This window comes from Phalangium opilio, unplaced genomic scaffold, assembly GCF_054372755.1.
Source record: "Phalangium opilio isolate 3A_F unplaced genomic scaffold, DU_Popi_V2 ptg000232l_1, whole genome shotgun sequence".
Lineage (NCBI taxonomy): Eukaryota > Metazoa > Arthropoda > Arachnida > Opiliones > Phalangiidae > Phalangium > Phalangium opilio.
In genome coordinates this window covers 24,482-37,381 of record NW_028324223.1, presented here as the reverse complement: position 1 = coordinate 37,381, position 12,900 = coordinate 24,482, and the positions used below count along the sequence as shown (strand labels likewise).

General features: G+C 33.8%; 2 long non-coding RNA genes across 2 annotated transcripts in view; one reads left to right on the top strand and one right to left on the bottom strand.

Annotated features, from left to right (window-relative positions):
- The window catches only part of LOC149612649 (uncharacterized), a 96,453-nt gene extending 83,911 nt beyond the window's left edge, over window positions 1-12,542 (bottom strand). Inside the window, exon 1 of the long non-coding RNA XR_016376367.1 lies at window positions 11,773-12,542. This is a non-coding gene — a long non-coding RNA (uncharacterized LOC149612649). The remainder of the gene's footprint in view (window positions 1-11,772) is intronic.
- Window positions 7,887-10,347, top strand: LOC149612650 (uncharacterized). Its single transcript, XR_016376366.1, has 2 exons — window positions 7,887-8,471; window positions 8,750-10,347. It is a non-coding gene; the product is annotated as an uncharacterized LOC149612650 (long non-coding RNA).
- Window positions 12,543-12,900: the final 358 nt, after the last annotated feature.

Here is a 12,900-nt window from a genome sequence, read left to right as displayed (position 1 = left end):
CTTGCGTTGTTGCGTTGTGTTTGGGTTTTGCTAGCCTATCATCCAAATTTTTAAAAGGTTTTTTTGTTTATTTGTTATTTTAATTTTAATTGAATTTAAGTTGTTCAAGCGGATTTAGGGATTGTTATAGTTATAATCAGGGTTATTTAAACTTCCCTAGTAGTGACGAAATGAATTTTTAATTACTTATTTATTTATTTATTTATTAGTGTTTTGTTTTTAAATTGAATTTTTTACTCTGTTTTTAATTGGCTGTAACTTAAGTTCTATTTGAGATTAAATTAATTTGGAAGTATATTTGGAAACTAGATATTCCATAGAGTAATCGCTCCTAATTTCATCGATACAGTAATTGAAGTAAAATCACTTATTATTTATTACTTTTTGGATTTTTTTTTATTTTAATTCGGTTGATTTTAAATTTTAAATTTACCCCATATTTAATTGGCTGTAACTTTAGTTCTAATTGAGATTAAATTAATTTGAAAATACCCTTAGAAACTAGATATTTCATAGAGTAATCCCTCCAAATTTCATCGGTGTACAAATTGAAGTAACGTCACAAAAATCCTTCAAAAAATAATTAGTGGTTTAATTTTTTTGCTAAAATTAGATCTGCTAATATTTTATATAAATAAACTTCTTTAAATTGTCAAATTATAATTAAACCGTTTAAGGTGGGGGCCTCTTCAATATGAAGAGTGTTGAGTGAGTCACTAACTTAATGACGTAGATAAAAACCTTCAAGAAAACATTTTAAGACGTTAGACATTCTCGGCCCAAGATTGAAATAGATATACAAATCGTTGTCAAAAAATTTTCGGTTCCGCTGTTTAAAAATAATAATAATAAACACACTTCTACTTAGTCTACTTCTGTCAAAGCCCTTACCTCGATTTTGAGTTTATGCAGTTCGCAAGTAATATATGCACTATACCATAAACCACATAACACCAATAAGTATAATAATAACTACAAGATACGTTAATTTGGGAGTAATGTATGATTTCTTGTTGCATCAGGAATACATACAGCTACTAGGAATCATTGTGTAGCCATTCATTTTCACTCAACGTATCTAGGCGGGCTTTATGGGCGGAGCATGACGAATTTTACCTGGCGAATAGAGTTATATTTGCTGAGGGGGGTGAGACGTCATTGGTTTTTCAGCCAATGAAATTAACAAGCCAACAGATGGAGTCACCTTCTGGTGGCTATAGAGCTCATGTTAAATTCTGCCTCCAAAAGGGCGAATGGGCGGAGTTTAATGTCACCCTCCCCGTAACCGATATTACTCTATTAATAATCTATCTCGCTGCACCTGTTGCACCTGCGGGCGAGCGCCTGGGAACTCGCGTTGCTACCATGCAACCAATGAAATTACAGTTAGGTAAGACGCCATCAGGCGTGACGCGATTGTAAGTTCTTAAGCCCGGCCCACAAACAAACCCCGCCTCGTAGAAATGTAACTTATACTTATAACGTTACTTAAAAAATGTTCTAAACCTTTCCCACCCTCACGCTTTAAAGTTTGGACTGTTCTATACACACTCTCTTCGAAATCTGGCAAAGTTCCGGATTTTTCTAAGACAGTTTTCCCCCTCTAAGCAACTAACAGTGTAACTTGGAACATTTCTCAGGGAAGAACTTAGTTTAAAATATATGAAAACCATGCGTTTGATTTCGTCGTTGTACGACCATGCCGTTTTGCGCGATATTCAGTCGACGTAAACGTCAGTATAAAGTGACCCCGCGGTTGGAAGGTCAAGAGGTTAACGGACTTGACCCCACAATAGCCGAAGCTCTTTTGGTAGCTTGTGAAAAGAAGGGTACTGGTCGGTTAGAAGAAGTACCCGATAGAGTAACTGTTAAAGCTTGGAGTTGTGACGTATATAATCATAATGACCCGAGGTTAAAGGTCAAGGAATGTACTGGTGGTACTGGTCAAGGTGGTGGTGGTAGTGTCGTTGGATGTGTACCAGTTACGGTCCAGGAAAGGTTAGTTTATTTGAATGATTTTTTTGATAGAAAATTTGTTCCATTCATTATTTTGATTTACTCAATGGCTATTGGTCATTTTTTCTTGACCGTTTGGTTGTGGTCATGAATTGTTAAGTTTAGGATTACGTAGAGTTGATTATTACCTCGTACAAAAAAATTTAGTATTTATTTTTAGACTTAAAATGAATTAAAGCTTTTATAAAAATATTGGCAACTTCGCAAAATCCAATTTAAGTTCTTTTTCATTTTGAAGAATTTTACAAGTATGGGATTATAAATTAAGGGTTGTTAAAATAGATTTTATGGGAAGCTATTTGATTTTTTTAGAGTTACCTAACTCTTTAAATAATTGTTAATTAAAATTTTCCATTATTTTCTTAATTGCGAAGATTTATATATATATTTAAAAGTGGCGCGTGAAAATTAACAGGTAGATAACGGTACTAAAGGCGCGCGCGCCATCTATAGGCGATTAACTTAACAAATCGAGCGTTATTTACAGACGGACATTAAGAAAAAAGACGCGAGTTAATTGTTAAATTTTGAAGGTCAGATCGTTTTGATATTAAATGGTAAACAAGAATTAAAAGCTCAACTTTTCCTTATACGATTTTGAGAATAATAAATAATGAGTAGTAATTATTATTTAAGTTGAATTTAATTGACATTAAATGGCTATTATATGTTAATATTTAATGATTATTTAAGTAATTGCGTATTGATTGCTTTAAAACAATTTAAAAAGAAAATTCCGAGTATCGTTTAAACAAACATGTTTATTAAAATTAACTTTTGAAGGTTATAGTAGTTAAATGAAATGGTTAACCGGTAATACATGCTTCAGAATTGAAAAATTGTTTTTGTTAGAGATTGGGTAGCATTTTATCTTAACACCTGTAAATCAGGGCGTTTGTTAAGAATTCGATGTTACGTGTTTGTGAGTTTTATTTATAGTTCTCTCTGTGTGAAACAATTGGATCTTTCAGGTTCAGATCCTCGATGTATTTGGAACATTTAACTTGTTATATGTTTGTTACTAATACAAAAAAACCTTTGTTTTTGCCCCAGTTAAGATTCGAATGTCGTCGTAATCGTAACCATGATGTAACGAGAAATCCTTTTAGATCGACCTTGAGAACTCCAATCTTAATTTCCCCTTTTATACCATAAGTTCATAAGATATTTTCCTTCCATAAGTTTGTTTAATTAATCTCTTGTAACTTAGAAACTGAAAGGCTTGTAATTTTGAAGTGAGTGAGTGAGTGAGGTAGGTCATAGATTCGAGGAGGTAAAGCGAGGGAGGCCTATTTGGTGAGTGAGGGGGCGCTGCTGTCAAATTTGGGCTTAGTAATGTGGACTAAAAAGGAGTGCCTAGATGGAATATGTCCTAGCTGCAAAATTAATTAACCACAATGCACCGAGTGTCCTTAGGACTTCAATTGACTCGCTCCCCCTCGTTCTCCTTCTCGAACTAGTTATCTCGAGCTGCTGTAAGTCTCTCAGTACTTAGCATTACGAACTTGTATAGTTAGTGACACTAACTTAGTGTCATACTTCAACGAACCTACTTACTTGAAAAGTAAAAAAGTCCATGGTTCAATACGCAAAATAAACCTTACCCTGTTCTGAGTTCCTGAAAAAAATGTCTTTAAATAGTAGTTGGCGCATAGTAGGCCTTGGTTTAGGTGACATAGTGTAAAGTGGGACAGAGACACTCCGCGGTACGCTACGCTTTGACAACCTGGAACTAATTGATTTTACACGTCAAGTGACATGGTCTCTTGGCAGTAGTTAATTCCAAAGGCAAAACAACTCTCTGATTATTTTATAAATTTTGAAAAACAGAGAAAACCTTGAATTGAAATAAATTAGTTAAAAAAATGTATTTAGGTTATTGGGTACATTACGTTCTAAATTTGTAATCTCCCAGCCTGATTATGTCATCTTCATCATCTCTAGTCTACTGTACATGATGATAAGGGACAGTTTTCAAAATTTAGTATAAACTGACAGAAAGCGGATTCCCTTTTGACGTCATACTCATAGGTCATAGGTTATCAGAAGCGGTAACTTTCTCTTCGGGAGATTGTAAATATTTGTCTTTAATTTCTACGTCAAATTTAAAAGTTAAACATCGCTCGGCCAAGGATGAAGGCTCTAACTCTCTCTTTAAAAAAAATGACGTTTCCGGTGCCAGTCCCTGAGATACTTAAAATCTCTTGACCCTTTGACCTCTAAAAGAGATTGAAACTTGTGTCGTGAGATGGACGCGAGTACAAAGGGTTCCCACAATAACTGGAAATCTTGGGAATTTTTCAATAATAAAATTATGTGTGGCAACCCTGTTAAGTTATTATATAACCCCCCTTGGTGCATACTATATATTTTTAACTTAACCTCTGACCCTATTGATTGTTCATTTATAAAATAATGGCTTCGTTTACTTCTAAAATGAGTTTCTAACATTAAGTATTTCTATTCTATTAAATTTAACATTACGTATTAATACGCTTTAACATTTTCTTTTACGTCAATTACGGTTGGATACGACTGGTTATCTTTTTTATTGTGTTTTCTTGATTCTGTCCCAACTTCCCAAGATCAATTTTTGTAGCTAGGAGGGTGGGTGGAAGGGGGGTTCCTTTCTTGTTTGGCCGAGAGCGATCCCGAATTCGTTCGGATTCAACGGTGCGTTAACGTTTGATCCTTTGAGCTTATACCCGTTACCGTACCATGTCCAGTTACTTGGACACTGATCTAGATTGACATTGCCACTCCTCTCTCCCTCCCTCCCTCCCTCTCTCTCTCCCTCCCTCCCTCTCTCTCTCCCTCCCTCTCTCTCTCTCTCTTTCTTCCCCTTGTGTCCAGTTCAACCCTATCGTGTCCACGTCTTGACCCTTACGTACAATTTTTGACCTCTAATGACATTGAAATAATTTTGGATTTTTATTATAATTAGAGTTAATTAAGAAACTTAAATTAAATTAATGATTGATAATTTAATTAAGGGGGTCATCCATAAAACACTCGTTCCAATCAACTTGTGTTAGGGGGTGGTCAGTACATGTCCATTATGGGGGGTCAAACTAAATCTTATGGGTGGTCAAAGAAGTATAGATGTTAAATACATTTTCGGACTCCAGATTGATTGATTTCCCATAGAACTTACCACACATGCACGTCCCACTGCATCATGTACTTATACTGCAAACTATAATTACAATTATCCATTTTGGAATGGACAAACACCCTGTATTTGAGGGATTTTTATATACACCTAGCCATAGATAGAGTTTCCATGAAAGGTACAAGAGCATACGTGACCAACTTACCTTACTGTAATGGAACACCATTGCCCAAGAACCAAAAAGTTGACCAAAGACTAAAAACCTTACCACACGTAAAGCTTAAAGATCACAAAGAGGGCAAGGAACAAAAATTGGTTTTGACTTGGTTTTTCATCCTAAGATTGTACCTTTAAACAATAGCATTTAAATGTGATACCATTTACTTTGGTTTGGTTTCGACTGTAGTATGATCTTACCATACAATTCTTCAATGCATGGTTAAGCTTTTAAAGTTTATCCCAAAAAAAAAAGACTGAATAGAGTACGTGCTTGGCTTCTTCTTAGCCCAAAACCCATCTACTTTCAAAATAAAGAAGGTATTTTTTATTTAGAAGGACAATACGTCCAAGTACCTCGAGTTTGAAATGAAAATACTCTCCTCCGGGTTTTTTATTTGAACTTGACGTCATTCTAGAGTTAGATTTATTTCAAATGTATAAATATAATACGATAGTACTTGGAAGTAGCTTTAAATTGGAATCAGTCGCGTTAAAATCGGGTTATAAATAAGAAAGTTTGAAAATTGGCAATTATCAAATTTGAATTTAAATTCGTAATTTTTGGAAATCAAAGCTATTTAAAATATATTAATGCAGTACGATAGTACATGGAAGTAGCTTTAAATTGGAATTTGCCGCGTTAAAATCGGGTTATAAATAAGAAAGTTTGAAAATTGCCAAAGTAGTATCAAATTTGAAAAAAATAAATTGCCAAAGTAATATCAAATTTGAAAAAAATTGCCAAAAAATTCAAACTTCCTTAATTATGATCCGATTTTAACGCGGTTGAATTCATTTTGAAGCTCTAATCATTCTCCATCTTTATAAAACAAGACCTATGTTACGTATTCATTGCTTCTATTATTTTTTTACTGGTGTTTACGTAGGTTTAGAAACCCTAGCCGTAAATCTAAGGAAAACCCCCTTTTTTTTTCTATAAATATTGAAGAAGGCATTCTTAGGCCTTGGCCTATGTAAACCTTTATTCACTCTTTTGCAAGGCAAGGAAGTAGAAAAGGAACATTGACTCGCAATCACGGGAAGAAAGTCTATTGTTCCTAATCTTGAATTATTTCTTACGTTTATTTGCTCTGAAAGCTATCCCTATCCCCTAGTTGTATAGTAACGAAGAAAAGTCAATTACTCAACTGTTGTTTTTAGTTAATTGAAAGTTAAGACTATCTGACACTCAATCCTAGTTTGGGATTTTTTTTTTCCAACTCCATTACTTAGTTGGGACTCAATTTGGATTTTTCTTTTGGGAAGGTTTGACTAAAGTCTATTGAACTGACTCTTGAATTCCCTAATTTCGTTCTTCAAGCATTGACCTTTCATTCATTCTCTAAATCATTTTGATCTGTGTAGACATATATAACTTGTTGATTTTGGAACCATGCCTAAGTGTTTGTTGCGTAAAGATGGTTGCCGGAGCTTAATGAGATTATTTCCTGATTAATTTTATAATTAAACTTAATTCGGCACCCCTTCTTGTTTATTTTAAAATAAGGATCGAGTAATTTCTCCAATTAAAGGTTATTGACCTTTTACTTGATTTTAATTGGATTGGGATGTTTATATTTGTTAATTAATGAAGGAAAAATTAATTATGGATACGAAGTCACTCTGGAATTAGATTATGCTCGATCTAAGCTTTAATTTGGTGAAAACCGCGTGAAAATCGTACGATATTTAAGGAAGTTTGATTTTTTTCAAACTTGACCAAGGCTTAGGGTTGTCCCTCAAGTTTGAAATTCAACTTTTTTGTTTATTATCCGATTTTGACACGGTTTGCACCATTTTAAAGCTCTATTTAAGCGCTATCTACGCCAGTATAGTTAGTTAAAAAAAATGTCACGTAATACGCTCGTCAAATTGTCAAAACGTTACTATAGTACTTTCTTTGGATTATGATTCATGAACGCCTGGAACGATCTCTCTTAACCAATTGTTCGAATCTTCTTCTTCTTCTGGGATACGTTTGTAAATGACGTCACTTTATAGATTAGTCGTTTCTTGCACGCGACACCCAGCGGTAAAGTAGACAGCGATAAACGTTTTGGGAATCGATAAATTTCTTTAGCTCCTCGAGCTAAACTCAAAAACCTTAAAAAATGAAAGATCTCGGGAACCAAATTTCGTATATTTTTAAAGAGAAGAAAGAATTATTTAAAGTTTCTGTTAGAAATAAACAAGACGGCCCAAGGGCTCGTAATAGTAGCCATATCGTACGAGTGAATAGCCCCTCTATACCCTACCCTAATGAGTGGATAACCCCTCTATACCTTACCCTAATGAGTGAATAGCGCTATCTTTTTCAATGCTTTAATGATGTACCGTGATGTACCGTGCATAAAATCAGAGTTAATAGCCCCTCGATTCCCTACTCTAGACAGTGATAAAATTATAACCGTATAAATTTACTTATGCTGTAATTCTAATATTCCGGCGAATCGAAGAACAGATAGTTTTAGTGATAATCCCCTCGATGAGTTTACAACATAGACTTATGCCGATTCACACTTATCGCATATTATAAATTCTACAGGGCCGGTAGGCCCTTGTAGATATGACATGACACCCTTCCGTAATGTTAAAGAAAAAGTCACACCTTTTAGGGTTAGCGTCCCATAGAAAAAGCATTAAAAAATTTTCGGTTTTTTAAGGCAATTGAAGCCGGCCATACGGAAAAACTATAGCGAAGTTAGTTTTCGGAATACTTCTAAATTAACAAGCATTTCTTAAATGAGAAACTTACCTGTTTCGATTTTTAATTAATGAATTCTAATTTTTGTAATTTAACTAATTAAGATAGTACGTCAAAAAATTACTTTTGGGTCAGATGTCAGCCTAACCTTATAGCGCGCTTAAACCTATTTCCTGATTTCGTTCTCGTTGACAACTAGAAGGGCCTAGGTTTGTGGGTGCTAACAAGTTACGTTGACAAATTTCAAATGTTGGCTTTCTTGCTGATTTTCCTAATTTCTTTGCAGTAGACTCTAACAAATTACTTTGGTATTTCGTCCGAGCTTGAGCACCTTTATATGTATTTTCTAATTAACTGTAGCACCCTTAATAAGAAATAGGTCGTTATCAGGTCGAATTTTCGTCTAGAAAAGTAATTCAGGTAAATTATTACAGTTAATAGGGGTTTTTATATCTTTTGAAGTAAGTTTTTCGACGTTCTTTACGGCCAAGGCTTAAGTTATATAGACTAATAGCACCCCATGTTATTTCCCCATAGAGCTTAATACAGTCGAAGGCAGAGGGCTGCCATTACCCTATTTTAGTTACTCTTTAAAGATTATTAAAAAGGCTGATTTCCAGCTCTCATTTGTTTTGGAATCCTTTATATAGTCTGCTCAATTTTATGCTAGAAAAAGAGCCTAACCGGGTTAACCCTAGGTTTTTTATGCTGTATTTACCGTGTGCGCTTGCAATTTGATGTAAAAAATGGCATACCTATTCAAATTATTAACGTGTTGAAATAAAGATAGTGCTTTTCACCCTGTGAAAAGATCGAAAACTTCAAAATGCTACTGGTAAGATGACAAAAAGTTTAAAATGTTTTCCTTACGGCAGTTTAAAGACTCGTGGTGTTTACCTTAGCGCAGTTTGTTACCAACAGTGGATTTTGTTAATTCATAAATATAAGTAACAGTGGTCTGATTAATCCAGGAGGACAGTGTCGTTATGTAATTTAATTAGTCAAATAATTTCCATGTTTACATCGGCGCAGATTTTTCCAACGTAACCACGTCAGCAACGGAGGGTTACGTTGTTCGCTATCTCCACAGTTCACATTGCCGTTTGTTCATTTGTCTAAATTGCTATGAATTGTTTAGGTATTTAATTTAATTACTGTTATTGAAGCCAAAGTAGCTAAACTATAGAATCACATCATTCATTAACATATGTTATAGATGATCTTTATGTTACCGCAAATTTAGCACGTGGTATGATAAAAATTTAACACATTGTGTTGGCAAGAATGAAAACCTCTTCTAAACTTTACAATTAAGGTGATTTGATACTCATTTTGTAAGCTAAATCAACACTGCCAAACCTCAATCCTTCATTAATTTCAACTTAATTAAGTATAATTAACGTGAATTTAAACATGAAATATTCATATTTGGATGAGAACTCGAGTAACTTTGAAATAAAATACTTAATTAAGATTAAAACTGCACAAGCTGTTAGTATAGCCCCATGTTTTCAATTTCACACTTAAGTTAATTTAAATTATCTTTAAAATACATTAATAGGCGCGAAATTCGAAAGTGTAGGGTAAAATAAGATTCAAAAGCTCCACTAAAAATTGCAATTAACGTGAAGTATTTATTGAAGTAATTTTATAACCTAAATATACACTGCCGAAACACAATCCTACGTTAATTGTCACTCAATTAAATATAATTAACGTGAAATTAAACCAAATATATTCATTTTTTGGATAAAAACTCAAATAACTTTTAATCTTATTTAAAACTACCCAAGCCATTGGTATAAATCCCAATGTTTTCTATTTCACACTTAAGTTAATTTAAACTATCTTTAAAGTACATTAATTGGCGCGAAATTCAAAAGTTTAAGGTAAAATAATGACTGGCAAAAATGTTAAACTTCACTAAACGTTGCAATTAGGGTAAAAAATTCCAAGAAATTATACTTTTAAGCTTAATCCACTCTCCCGAACCGCGCTAAAATTAATATTAAAACATCACAAGTTTTTCGCACAGCCACAGATGTTTCCTATTTCACTTTCAAATTGATTTAATTCATCATTAAAATACATCGAAAGCTCTTACATATTTTAGGGTAATTGCAATTAAAGTTAATATTCTATCGAAACTTGTATCCACACTAGATAAACCGTTAAATTAAACTTAATCAAGTATAATTAATGTGAAATCAACCCAAAACACGAATGTTTTTGGAAAATTCATGGATACCTTATAATTAAACTAACAAATTATAATTAAAACTACACTTATCTTACACTCAGCCTCCATTTTCCTGTTTAATTCTTACACTTAAATAAATTGTCATTTAAAAGCATTTTTCCCATATTGAAAGAGAGCCATTGAAAAGGAGCGAAACTTAAAGTTTGGGGGGGGGGATGTTACAGTATTTGTGCCTTTTTAACAGGAGTATTGTTACAATTTTAACACTACCAGACTTAGAAATAGCACACGTCCGCTGGTCCAAAACCAGTTTATTGGTTGCTTGGACCAGTTTTTAATTGAAAAAATTAATAATTAAGTTTTTTGATGGGAATTGAGGCGGGACCAGTTTAAAAATTCAAGCTTTCTTCCAATTTCTACTCTTAACTTTTCTATTTCAAACACAATAAACCGCATCACTCTAGAGTTTAGACCCAAATGAAGGGCTTGCCAAGTGGTACCAGGTTTTGGTAGTGGTATTAAGTTAGATTTAAAACTACACGGTAGTCGGCAGTCTCGGCACGATTGGAATTTTGAAGTCTCGCAGAGTCAATTTAGTCATTTAGTCAAACCTATCCTTTATGGTCAAACTACCTTGAACCTTCTCGCAAGTGGGCTAGCGCCTATATATATAAATAGCCCACGTATATAAATATATATATATACGGTAAAGCTAACATAATTATTCAAAATTTAATTACATTAAGACTGAAGTGACAGATATTATAAAAAAACGTCTTGATTTGGACCAAGACCGAAAAAACAAACGATATGTGTGAGGTTTATCAATTGGCTGAAGTTTCAGATATTGAAATTTTTTTTAGTTATTTTTATCCATTTAATCCTTAAAAAATATTAAATTCAATCAACTGATTTTACTGTTAATCGATCTATTACCTCTAAATTAATTGAAAAAATTACATATCTACGCTTTTTCAAGAACAATTACATTTTCCGAAAACATTTTATCATGAAATTAATTTTTTTCAAGGGATTTCGTGTAAGCACCTTGACGGACATAGATTTAATTGTTGCTGGCTTGACAAATTTTCAAATGTGCACCCAAAAAAGTTTAAATCTGTAAGTTGCTAAGAAGACTGATGTTCAAAAAAAATATGATAATTTAAATTTATTTTGTTCAGACTAGTTAATAAACTAAATAACTAATGTCGTCTATTTAAGACAAAGCAACATCGTTTATCCTGTGTGGTTTCATTTAGTAGGTAGCTATCTGTAACACTGGACAAATATGATATCGGTATATAACCAAAGGTAAGGGTAAAGATTACATAAAAAGAAATACGTTTCAGTATCAATGGCTTGTTATATTCATCTCCATTCATTACCAGTTAAACGAAGAAGGTCACACTTAACTTAATCCCCCCCTTCCTCCATTTCCCCAATATATAAAATTTTACAATCACCAGTGGTTCCAGTGTTTTGGGTCATCTGAGCCGACGCAATACACCCAGCAAATATTACCATATAGGTCGAAACCTTTTCACATTAGTGAACGGTACATGACTCTCCGGACTTGCCCGCCAACCTTAATAACCTAAAACTATAAAACGTTCGTGTACAAGAATGATTATTGTTGTGGCTTGACACTCGCTAGCGCCTGAAGGACCGATCACTCAGTCTAATCGGTGTACATTTGTAAGAGAGTAGACCATTTTAGAAATTACATACAGAGAATTAAAACACAGGTGTGATGCCGCCATTAAGGTCTTCTCTCTCTCGCCCAGAAGCACCGCTATAGGCAGTGCAAGTTGACTAGCCTCCTGCCTGTAGTCAACTTTGTTACCGTCTGGCGGTGACCCTTGGTGCGAGGGATAATACCCAATGGTGGCCTCGCCACTGTGTGTTTTCCGAAATGGTATTTACGCGTGCTAAAATGATTATGCGTAATACGTTACCGGTGTACAAGTAACGCCAACAATGTAGAAAGGGATGGTGACGTTATAAAACTCTAAAGTACGAAGAGGGAAATTGCAGTGCAACCTTTCCTTCATAGTCGCGACATTAGAAATGTAGCATTTCGATATACGAAATTAAATGTATGAATTCGTGCAGGGTGGTTTGGAATCGACTTTTAAAAATTTACATTTTCCTTTCGAATTATGTCAAAGTTCGCTTGGTCTTTTTAGACAGAGTGTTTCAAATATTCATTATTGATCCCTCAGCACGTACACCCTTCAAAATAATTAATTTCATGATAAAATGTTTTCGGAAAATGTAATTGTTCTTGAAAAAGCGTAGATATGTAATTTTTTCAATTAATTTAGAGGTAATAGATCGATTAACAGTAAAATCAGTTGATTGAATTTAATATTTTTTAAGGATTAAATGGATAAAAATAACTAAAAAAAATTTCAATATCTGAAACTTCAGCCAATTGATAAACCTCACACATATCGTTTGTTTTTTCGGTCTTGGTCCAAATCAAGACGTTTTTTTATATTTCTAACAAGGACTTATGCCCAGAAACGTTTGAAAGAGAAAGTTTAGTTATAGTCATTACGCATTTTAGTGATTATCCCCTCGAATTACCTTTAGCAATGCTAAAATGATCAAACGCATAACGCTCATTTAACACTATGTTAGCTCTAT